Consider the following 11040-nt stretch of genomic DNA (forward strand, 5'->3'; position numbering starts at 1 on the left):
CTTTTACTGTTATTAGCTGGGGGTATTTTAATTTTGAGGAATATTTAATGGTCTAGTCTCCAGATTTGGCAATTCTGGTATAACTCTGACATTTGATAGAGGGTGAGGGGTTTGTGGAGATAAGGGAACAGGCAACAGCTATAGACAGAGCCCCAACCTGTCACGAGCCATTTCCCCCCTAAAAATCATTACAGGAACCATCACCCTGGGAAGTCTGCAGAGAACCCCACACCCATAATTATGTTCTATTGAGAGAACCTGCCCCACACCCAATTAACTTATCTGTTAGCTGACGCGCCTCACATTCCAGCTATCCAGGGAACCAGGTGTGGAAACTTGTGACTTCTTGGCCTACCTCCTGGCCTACGTGACAAACCTGGCCTAAGTGACCTGGAACACGAGGCAAGAGTCCAGTTTCCCTACCCTTCAGGGGCTATATAAACAGCAACCATGATCCTAATAAACGGGGCTTTGACAAATCTGCTTAGCCTCATTCTTCTGTACTAGCTCATTCCCTTCCAGGTAGCGCCCCTTCGTGACCCTGGAATAACTGATTGCAGGGTGGGTTACAAACCCCTAGACTGAGTAACCCACCCAAACGCAATCAACACCGACCTGTCTCAGGACCAGACACAGAACCATGTGAGAGTTCTCATTGCACTATAGTTTATGATAAGCAAATAGGAATGACATTCCCATCAGCAGTGTGATAGCGTATAATAAAGAAATAAGAACAACAGATGGGAGAGGAGCAGCATACAATGCGTGTTGAGAAATAAAATGTATGCGATATTCCAGAGAGGCGTATTGTGCTATACTCCTGAAAAAGAATGGACAGTACCAGCAGAGAGCAAAGCCCCTCTCCCACAACAGCATGGACGGCCTGGCGAGTGTGCAGCGTTTCAGGTAAATATTTAAAGAGGTCTGTAAGAAGGTTCCGCAGATAAAGAGGCTGCCTGTGGGAGCCTGGCAGTCTGAGTTCAGTCCCCAGAACACACAAAGGTAGAGTGAAGAACTCCACAAAGTTACCTCTGACACCATTTGTGCATCTAGACAGGCACATGCCATGCCATGTGTTTCCCTCCCATCGTACACACAACAACAGCAAATTAAAGGATGCTTTAAAAAACTGGGAACAAGGAAAATTCCCTCCGGAGACAGCCAAATGTCTTCTGTATTGGCCAGAATAAAGACCAGAATATCTTTTTTAATTGGCATGGTGATATGTTACAACTGATGAATGAATAAATATTTGTAATGGTTTTTTTAATTAAAAAAAACTCCTTACCATAACTACTAATGTTAAACATAATCAAAATATGCCACAATAATTTTATTCATAATGATATTTGTCCCCAAACATAAATATATGCTCAAAAAGTATGAACAAATGGTTACAAGCACAAATTTTAACAGTCTGGAAAATTAGGTGTTAGTTAAAAGTACAATTAGAAACATTAGGATGTATTAATGCAATGGGATACTGCTTAACACAAAGAAGAACCCACTCGTGCATTAGATAACAACATAAACGATCTCAAAAAATAATGTTCAATACAAGAAGTGAGATGCAGCGGAATACAACTTATTATGTATATAATACTGTGTTCTGACTACGTGCTTGCCTGCAGGCTGAAAGACAGTACCAAATCTTATGGCTGATGGGAGCCACTCTGTGTTCTCATTTCTGATGGGAGCCACTCTATGGTTGCTGGGAATTCAACTCAGAACCTCTGGAAGGGCAGTCAATGCTCCTAACTGCTGAGCTATTTTTCCAAACACTGTGGAATACATTTTAAACAGTTTAATTCTTGTACCATTCAAAACCAGACATTTAAGCATATCTTGAGAACACAGCACATGAAAACTAAAAGCAATCCCTGCTATAAAAACAGTGGCTTGCTTAGTTAAGTGTATCCCCCAAGAACACTGGAGCACTTACTCAAGGAAAACTGAGACTCAGGACAGTTCCAAACGGAGTCCTCTCTTCCAACCAAAGCCACCAGTGTTTGTTTCTTCAGGTCGTGGCTTGACAAGCTTTTATCTTACCCAATACGATGAAAGGGAAGTCTGAATCAACCCTCGTCTTTTTCTGTTGTTCCAGCCTAAAGACTGCCCAACAGGCCCTAACAAGAAACAGCAGGTCACAAAAGAAGAGGAGGTGCTGGAGTTTGGGGGAACTGCTGCCTATTCCCAGAAGAAACCCCCGAGTGCTGGTCAGGTTTGTCAGCGTGACCCAAGCTGGAAGAGGGAACCTCAGCTGAGAAGTGGCGTTCCTCAGTTTAGCCTGTGTGCAAGCCCATGGCGGCATTTTCTTGACTGATGATCGGTGGAAGGGCCCATCCCTCTGTGGGCTGTGCCACCCCTGGGTGGGTGGTCCTGAGGTAACTATGAAAGCATTGTCACAGGTCATGAAGATCAACCCAGTAAGCAGGGTTCCGCTGTGGTTTCTGCTTCAGTTCTTGCCTCAGTTTCCTTTCCTGCTGTTACACCCCAAGCTGGTTTTGGTCATGGTCACAGCAATGAGTGTGACTAGGACAAAGAGTAGTATCACAGCCCCGCACCAGCCTTTGCCAGTCCTGTCCTGCCCAGTCCCGGCCCCCTTTACTTGGCTGTTCTGTGAACAGAGCTCCCTTTTTCTACCCTTTGGCCCCTGCAGCTTTTTCTACCCCAGCTCTGTCTCTGGTCCTTCCCAGAGGCAGCTGAAGGCGCCCTTTGCTTGGTCATGGAAAAACCAAAGAGTTAGGTTGCCTGGGTCAGTTGCCAGACAGGGAAACTAGGATTTTTTTTTTTTTCCTTCCTCAGTCTTTCTACAACCCCCACTTGCTAATCCAGATAATTCTCAGGAGATATCCAAGAAGATTTTACTCCACACAGCTTCGCCCCACCAATCACATGACACTACACAGCTGAACCACTGCCAGCCCTGGAACCATCCTCCAGCAACAGAAGCACCAAGGATGCTGGTGTCCTGCTTGCTGGCAGCCTGCGACATTTCAGACCTTAGGGAAAGAGCCAGAGCAGTAGCCCAACTCAGTCTTGACGCTTTGGGAGGACTTCTGTCAGAGAGCAGACAAGCATATTGGCTGCCATTAACAAGAAGGGTTGTCCCCCTCATCCGGAATGTGTACCTGGGCTTGCCCCAGGTGTCTGGGGAGAGATCCCTTAGGTCCTTATTGAATAGTGGGAGACAGATCAGCACAAGAGCCTAGGGTAAGAGAAAAGGTATTGGAAATGCTGTTCCTAGAGGCTTAAGGTGAGGATGGGGGTGGGGGTGAGATGTCAACTATTTTTAAAAGGGCTGGAGGAAGACAAAGAGAAGAGGAGGAAGAGGATAAAGAGGAAGGGAGGAGGTGCGGACGTTAGGAAAGGTGGTGACACTTGGGGTGACAACAGCAAGAGCGGCGAAAGCAGGGGGAGGAAGAAAACGCACCGAGTCCAATGAAAATGAACGAGGTCATCGTGCTAAGTGAACAGAGCAGTCACAGAACACAGATCCGTGGGTCACACGCAGGGTGTGTGGGATGCTGGGTGTTCGCTGCACTGCGAGCCCCACGCTGCGAGCCCTGAAGTTGATGTCAAGAACGCCAAGCAGAAGCGAGATGGCCCAGAGCAGCGGGAGAGTGCGGCTCAGGGTCTCTGAGTGTGAGCGCTGCGGGTGGTGCTGGTTAGAAGCTGGCTTTCATACAGGTTAACTGAGTTGATTAAATTGCTTAAAGTCAACTGAGTTAAAAGAAATTGTCTGTAAAAAATATTTCAATTTAATGAAGGGAGACGAAACTCTTTTTTATTTAGTTTTTCTTTCTTTAAAATTACTTTTAATTTTGTGCGGAGTAAGACAAAAAAGGTACCTGGAGGGACAGCCGTGGGTGCTGGGAACCGAACTCTTATATTTTTGGTTGTGAGCCTAGCCTTTAACGGCTGAGCCATCCCTCCAGGCCGCCAGCAGCCGTGAATCTGGACCTGATGTAGGTAGTAGGCGTGGCTCAACACCACCGCCATTTTAGTCTCAAATAACTTCATTCTATGAAGTTTTGCTAAAACACATACCAACAAAAACCGGACTCTTTGCAGCGATCGTTTCTGATCTGGACGACCGCTGCTTGCTGCTTCGTGCATGCAGCGCTAGCGAAATGGAGCCTAAGAGTCGAGAGGGCTGAGGACACGGATTGGAGTGAAGGGGTCGTGTCAGGAGAGGAGTGAGGACACGAGGGATGGGCGTGTGCAACTTTGCGTGGGCTAGAGCTTGTAAAGTGCACTGATGCCTGAAAGGCTGGAGGAGTTGGTTGGTGAAAACGGGGTGCAGGCGCGGGTGTGAGGGGCCGGAGTGGGAACAGAGTGAGGCTCAGAATTGTGGCAGTTGTAGGGATGTTTGGGATGATGTGTGCCCGTGAACTTGTTTTCGTGTTGAAGTTAGAAAAAAAGTGCAATCAAGAGAAAAAAAAAAAAAAAAGAAAATTAGGGGGAGCGGTTTAAAAAAGTGTATGTAGTCCAGGCTGGCCTCGAACTCCAGATCCACCTGCCTCTGCCTCCTTCAGCAAATCCTACCGGCCTGCGCCACCAGAGCCGGCGAAGGTCTGAGCTATCAGAATACTAGTTAGCATTGAGTTACAATGACGTCACCGCCTTCGCAACACTGTGGAAAGAATGTAGAGTGAATACGACCGGGTTCGCCTTCTCCTCCAAACCGCACTGTCAGCCAGGTCCAAGCGCGTTTTCCGCCGGGCTCAGGCACACTCCCCTCACTCCAGGGAACCCCAACCTCAGGAGCCCCGAACGCCCTTCCCGCTACGCGCCCCCTGCTGGCCACCCCGGCAAACACACTCCCGCACCTCCCGGCGTGGATTCGTCTAAACTGAGTCTTCTTCCAGTTGCGCGTTTTTTCTTGTGCAATGCTAGTGCCATTTTCTAGGCAACCAGACACGATTGATCCAAGTAAAGGAACTGCAGCATTAGACCTCGAGTGTGCCGGTGAGGTGCAGGGTCAGGGAAGTGTGATAAAAGTCTCAGGGTGCCTGTGACCTTGTGCACATAACGCGGAACTCCAAAGTTTCTTTACTTATTTCCTATGTGTCCTCACCTCTCTTGCCCAGCCTAGAAGAGATGTTTGCTTTTCACATGGGTGTGGTGAAGATGAACCAGAAACTTCCAAGCTCCTTCATGGAGATCTAGAAACCAGGAGCTTTCCTCACTGCGATTTTATTTTAATACTCGTGATGATAAGCCATATTGTACAACATTTCCCGTGCTCCTTGGCTACCTTTATGCTGTTGTGATGCTCAACCTTGATAGTCAGCTTGTTTGAATTAAGAAACACCTAGGAAATTAGTGGAGCAAGTCTCTGTGCGTGTCTGTGAGGACGTGTCCGGCGAACGTTAGCAGCGCTTCATGGTTTTAAGGGAATGTATGATCAATCCTGGGAATATTCAACAGATAATGGCATTTTTGAGAGCCGGTCACAGCTAAGAGACTGTGGCCTGACAGTCAGTAGCTCACGGAGATCCCATCCTAAGATAAGCACTACACCCTGGGCCTTCTCTGTATACCCCGTTCATTTGCTTCCTCCTGAGATTCTCCTCCTACCTCTTTAACTGTAACCCATAAATTTGGGCTTCATGGTGTCCCCAGATTCTTACCTATTGTTTTCTTTGCTTGAGTGTTCCAGTTGCTCTATTGTATCTCCGAGTCTTGACGTTCTATCTTCTTCTTGACCCATTCTCCTAGGAAGGCTTTCCATTGAGTCTTCTCAACGTGAGGTAGACTCACTTGAAACCCAGGGCAACAAAACCCAGAAAGCAGCCACAGGGCAGAGCAATGCCCTGTGTACAGAAACCTTGATACATCTCTCCAGAAGTCCCGTCTTTGCTTAGTAAGCTTTCTAGGAGGCCGTGAAGGAAGAACAAAGAGACCACCATTTCGTTTTGTCTCCTCCGAAGTGCTACGTGAGACCTTGGAATACTCCCCAAGCTGACCTCCTTTCCTTGAGGTGAAAGCCATTTAAACCCACCCTAGGAGTTTAAAGTAGCCATTGAAGTCTGTTACCAAACAGATCTCTCTGGTTAGGTTCTGGTCAGGCTCTCTCCACTGGAAATTGAATGCTCACACATATAGAAGCTGTTTGCCTGAAAGTGTCCGGTGCCCTGTTCTCTGAGTGTTCCTAACAAATGGGATTTTTTTTTTTTCAATTCCGTCTCCATTTCAGCCTGAGTTTCCTTCAGTATTTATGCCTCTTTATTGAGTGCAACTTTCTATCCCTGCGCTGCTCATTATTCCATTCAGCCACTTACTTGTCTTCTCCTGGACTTCAGTTGGGATTTTATTCCTGTCCTCTTCCAGGGCATTCAAGAGGTTGTGACCTCCTCAAACGCAGTCACTTCCTTGCTTCCGTTTATAACTATTCTTTTAAATCCTTAGTCCTGCGAGTCATCTAGAACATTCTGCAGGACCAGGTCTTAGTTTGCCTTCTATAGCTGTGATAACGACCATGACCAAAAGCAGCTGCTTGCGGAGGAAGTGGTTTAGCAACCTCGCGTGTCCACCATGAAGGCAAGGTAGGCAGGAAGATCTCAAGGCAGGAACCTAGAGGCAGGGGGGGAAGCAGGGACCATGGAGGAATGCTGCTGACTGGCTTGCTGTTTATTGCTTCTTCCTTTGCTTTTAAGTAACCCAGGACCACCTGCCCACAGGTGGCACCCACCCTTGGTGTGCTGGGCCCTCCTATGTCAATCATTAGCAAAGAGAATGTCGCATAGACTTTCCTGCCAGTCCAGTCTTATGGAGATATTTTCTCAATCCCTCTTCCCAGAAGACTCCTACTTTCCAATGTTTCACAAAAACTAGCCAGCACACACGGGGTTACTACTGTTGTAAGTTGTTTTCCCAGGTGCCTTTTTGGACAGGTTGGTTGGTGCAGCCCAAAATTAACCCCAGGATAGAGTGAATTTTACCTAAGAGGAAAGAAGAAGTGGGAAGACGAGGGAAGAAGCAAGGGTGAGAGGAAGATCATATGGCAAAACCGGAAGCTAGAGTCAAGACTGGAGCCAGGAAAGACTTCCTACCCGGCCTCTTCTTTAACATCCTGCCCCTTCAGTATTAGCACTGAGGACCAAATATTCAGACAGACATGCCAACCTTTTCACACGGCAACAGGATGCTGCCATCCACAAAGTTCACTCTTGAGAACTACACACCTGAGTCAAAACAAAACAAAACTCAAACACAAAATATCTCAGCATGTTTGTAGTAAGTTTTCGATTCTGTGGACAGAGGGCTGCATTCATTCCGAGCTGTCTCAGGGCTCGCTGTGGCCCGTGGGGTGTGCATGCAGGATTGTAAGTAGGTGTTCCTGGGTTCACGATGATGGCAGCTGGACCTATCACCATCTGTTTTCTGGGGGGCAGCTTAATACCTTGTGGGAGTGGTCTTGAGCATCTCTGGGGGAGGGATTATCATTTGGGCGGCTTTCTGAGATGCAGCAGGGTTTGGAGAGAGCCAAGGGTGGGGTGGGGTGGGGGCTTGGGGTGGAGCTTCTTCCCAAACATTCCAGACTCTTTGGGTATATGGATGCCAGGGGCTGGGGTGAAACATCCACCTGAACAGTTGTGTTTGACATTTTTAAGCATTATATACACATTGTCATAAAGTATACCTGTTTTTCGTATGTGTTTGTCACTTAAAATCTACGTACCAGTATTAAAGTAGCCAGTGCTGTTGTGTGTGCTGGAAACGTTGTATGACTGCATTTTTTTCCTTACTGTCCTTTCTCTTTGATCTGGAGACCTCTGGATTGTCTTTTGTGCAGCAGGTCCAGTGCTAATATACTCCTTCGTCTTTTGAATATAAGGGAAGGTCTCAGTTTCTTCTTCATTTTTGCAGAATAATTTTGCTGACTGCAATATTTTCAGGTGGAATGAATTTTCCACACGTCGTCTGTATAAAACCATTTGCTGCAGTTACAAAATACTGAGACCAGAATATCTGTAAAGAAAAGTGACTTATCATTTTTCTTTCACTTTTTATTAGAAGGCAGTAGGTGTACAGCCAAACGATTTTCCTTGTGACATGTTCACGCGTGTCTGTACCATGCTCTGATCCACTGACACCCTGTCACCTTCAACAGTCTCCCCTCTTTTTCTCCCGCCAAGTTCTCCTACACAAACATTCCATCTTTTGCTTTCATGAAAAGAAGTTTGTTTTGCTTACAGTTTTGAAAAATACCAAGTTCCCTTGACCCCCAGTGAACGTTTCATTTCCGCTGTTGTGGTTTTTCATTCCCCAAATCTGTTAGGTTCTATGCACATATTTCGCGTCCTTGTTGGCAGATAATTTTGCTTGTGTGTCACCTTCCTGTGTCCCTCTACCTGCTCATCTGGGGCGTCCATCGGCTCATTAGTTCCTAGTAGTTGACCAAGCATCTTTAGGATAATTCTGAAAACTATTGCTGAAGAAGCTCATACATTTGCGATGCTTTAATCTATAAAGTATCCCTTCCTTTCTCTGCTTGGCCATGATTCCCTATTTTTGTTTTGTTCATTTGTTTGTTTTTGTATCTATGTAAATTTTTCTGTCATTTTGACATTTGAAATATCACTCACCTTTCCTAGCCATTTTTAAATTTCAGAGACATCTGAACCAAGCTCCTGGGAGCTCACGAAGTCTAGATTGAAAGCTGTGGAGCCTGTATGGAACTGAACCAGGCACTCTGCATGTGGAAGACAGTTGTTTAGCGTGGTCTACCTGAGGGGCCCCAGGCAGTGGGACCAGAAACTATCCCTGGTGCATGAGCTAGCTCTTTGGACCCCATTAAATATGGTGGGATGCCATGTTCAGACTTGAGGCAGGGTGGAGGAGCTTGGTCCTGCCTCAACTTGATGTGTTAGGCTTTGTTGACTCCCCATGGGAGGCCTTACCCTTTGGGAGGAGTGGATGGCAGGGTAGGCTGAGGGAAGGGGGCAAGGAGAGGGGGAGGAGGAGTGGGAATGAGAACTGTGGTTGGAATGTAAAATTAAATTTAAAAAATTGTTAAATTACTTTTATTTAATTTTATGTGTGTGGGTGTTTTGTCTGTATGTACATCTATGCAGCATGTGAGCACTTGGTGGCCAGAGAAGCTAGAGGAGGGTATCAGAATGCTTGGGACTGGAGTTACAGTTTTGAGCTGCCTGGTGGATGCTGGGAATCAAACCTGTGACCTCTGGAAGAGCAGCCAGTGCTCTTAACCACTGAACCGTCTCTCTACCCCTCCTTTTATCACTGATTTTCGTGCAGCCTCTTTATTTCTTCATGTTCAAGGGTAATGTTGGTCTTTTGCTCTATATTTCTATACATTCTAACTTCCACTATGAAAGTAAGAGAGTTCGATATCAAAGCAGGCTACCACTGGGATGCTTGTCTTTCTTAAACCTTGAGATTTTTAATAAGACTTTAACTACAGCCACTTTGAAACTCAGTATCAGGATTTGCAGAGCTAGCTCAGCAAATAAAAAAGATACAGCAAGCCAGGTGTGGTCCCTGGAACACTGTAACCCCAGCATCCAGAGGGGAGGAGACAGGGGAATCACTGAAGCATGTTGATTTCCAGACTGTCTGGAAAAACGAAGAAAATCAATGAAAGGTCCAGAGGAAGCGCTGCCTCAAAGGTACAAGGAGGAAAGATTATCCCACAGTTCCCTCTGGCCACTGGGCATGCACACGGCCTCTACACACTCAAACATACCGACACAGACACCACACAGGCATACACTGTATTCACACACATGCATAAACACATACATGGATAAAAAAAAAATAAATAAAGCCCAGGATCACTTACCCCCATTCACCATTTGAATTCTTTAGCTGTCATCACATCATGAATGGCTAATATCACATTTTACTCTCTTGCGCACACAAATACACATCCGCTTACCCTCCTTCTATTTTAGAGTAACAAGATCAATATAATCCTATAATCTGACATTTTGCAGTGAAACAACTGTTTGGGCAATTAGATGATCAGATGACTTCAGTAGGCAGATGCTTTCCCCAGATGTGAACTCTCAGGAGGGTTTATTCTTATCTGTACAAAGATGGCTACATGACAAAACTTTCGTTGTATTTGTAACTGTGTGGTCATTGTCATGGCTCCTGTCGCTCCATCACAGGAAAAGTGGGCTATCAGCTGCGTAGAGCACACAGACCAATGGCGACGTGTTTGGTTGTTATTTTTAGTTTCTTTACACTTGTGGCTTAGAGACTTTTGGAAGTACCTGCTAATGAAAATACCTCCTCTTCAAATCTCTTGCATTTAATAAGGTCATTGTAGAGACATAGGAACCAGGCTTCAAAAATGTTAAATTTCAGTGCTGGACCTGAAGAGATGGCTCAGTAGTCAAGAGCACTGGCTGTCCTCCAGGAGGATCACGTTCAGTTCCCATCTTACAGGGCAGCTCACAACCACAGAACACCAACACAAAAAAAAAGAGAGTAAGACAAAAAAAAAAAAAAACAAACAACAAAAAAAAACTTCAATAGCCTTCACTATCTTTTCAAAGCTTAATTCTTCATCTAAATACAGAATCAGACTCCTCTTTACCTTGTTGTTCTAATATATCCCCATAGCCACTGACAACAGCGTTGTTTGCTTAACCATTGCCCATGACCCACCTCAAATATTCGGAATGTTCTTCATACACTTACCCCTGAAGGCTATGATATCCCAGAAAGGGAAGGGGATTGTTGGATAGAAAATTAATTATTAATGAACTTTTAAATAATTCATATTTAAATAAAAGCCTGAGCACCCGATGTATATGAAATTTACTATACTAAAATTCAACACTGGTTGAAATTAGCACCCTTGTCTACCAGAGATTATAGTAATCTGAGTGAAAGAAATAAATAGAATCACACGAGATGCACAGCTCTGGACAGTCTTGCACACTTGCTGAAATCTTAGGTTTAGATGGAGAATGAGGCAGAACTCCGTGCCTGGCGTTGGGTGAAATGAGTGTCAGCAAAGAGTGACAGCTGAGGAGGTTCCACTGAGTCACGATGTGTGCT

General features: G+C 45.6%; 1 long non-coding RNA gene across 1 annotated transcript; it reads left to right on the forward strand.

Annotated features, from left to right (window-relative positions):
• The first annotated feature begins 801 nt into the window (after nt 1–801).
• On the forward strand, nt 802–3196 carry LOC126495515 (uncharacterized). Its single transcript, XR_007590158.1, has 2 exons — nt 802–906; nt 2105–3196. It is a non-coding gene; the product is annotated as an uncharacterized lncRNA (long non-coding RNA).
• The last annotated feature ends 7844 nt before the right edge of the window (nt 3197–11040 follow it).

The sequence above is a fragment of the Alexandromys fortis genome, unplaced genomic scaffold (genome assembly GCF_014885135.2).
Source record: "Alexandromys fortis isolate MF-2015 unplaced genomic scaffold, M_Fortis_MF-2015_v1.1 scaffold_515, whole genome shotgun sequence".
In the NCBI taxonomy this organism is placed as follows: domain Eukaryota; kingdom Metazoa; phylum Chordata; class Mammalia; order Rodentia; family Cricetidae; genus Alexandromys; species Alexandromys fortis.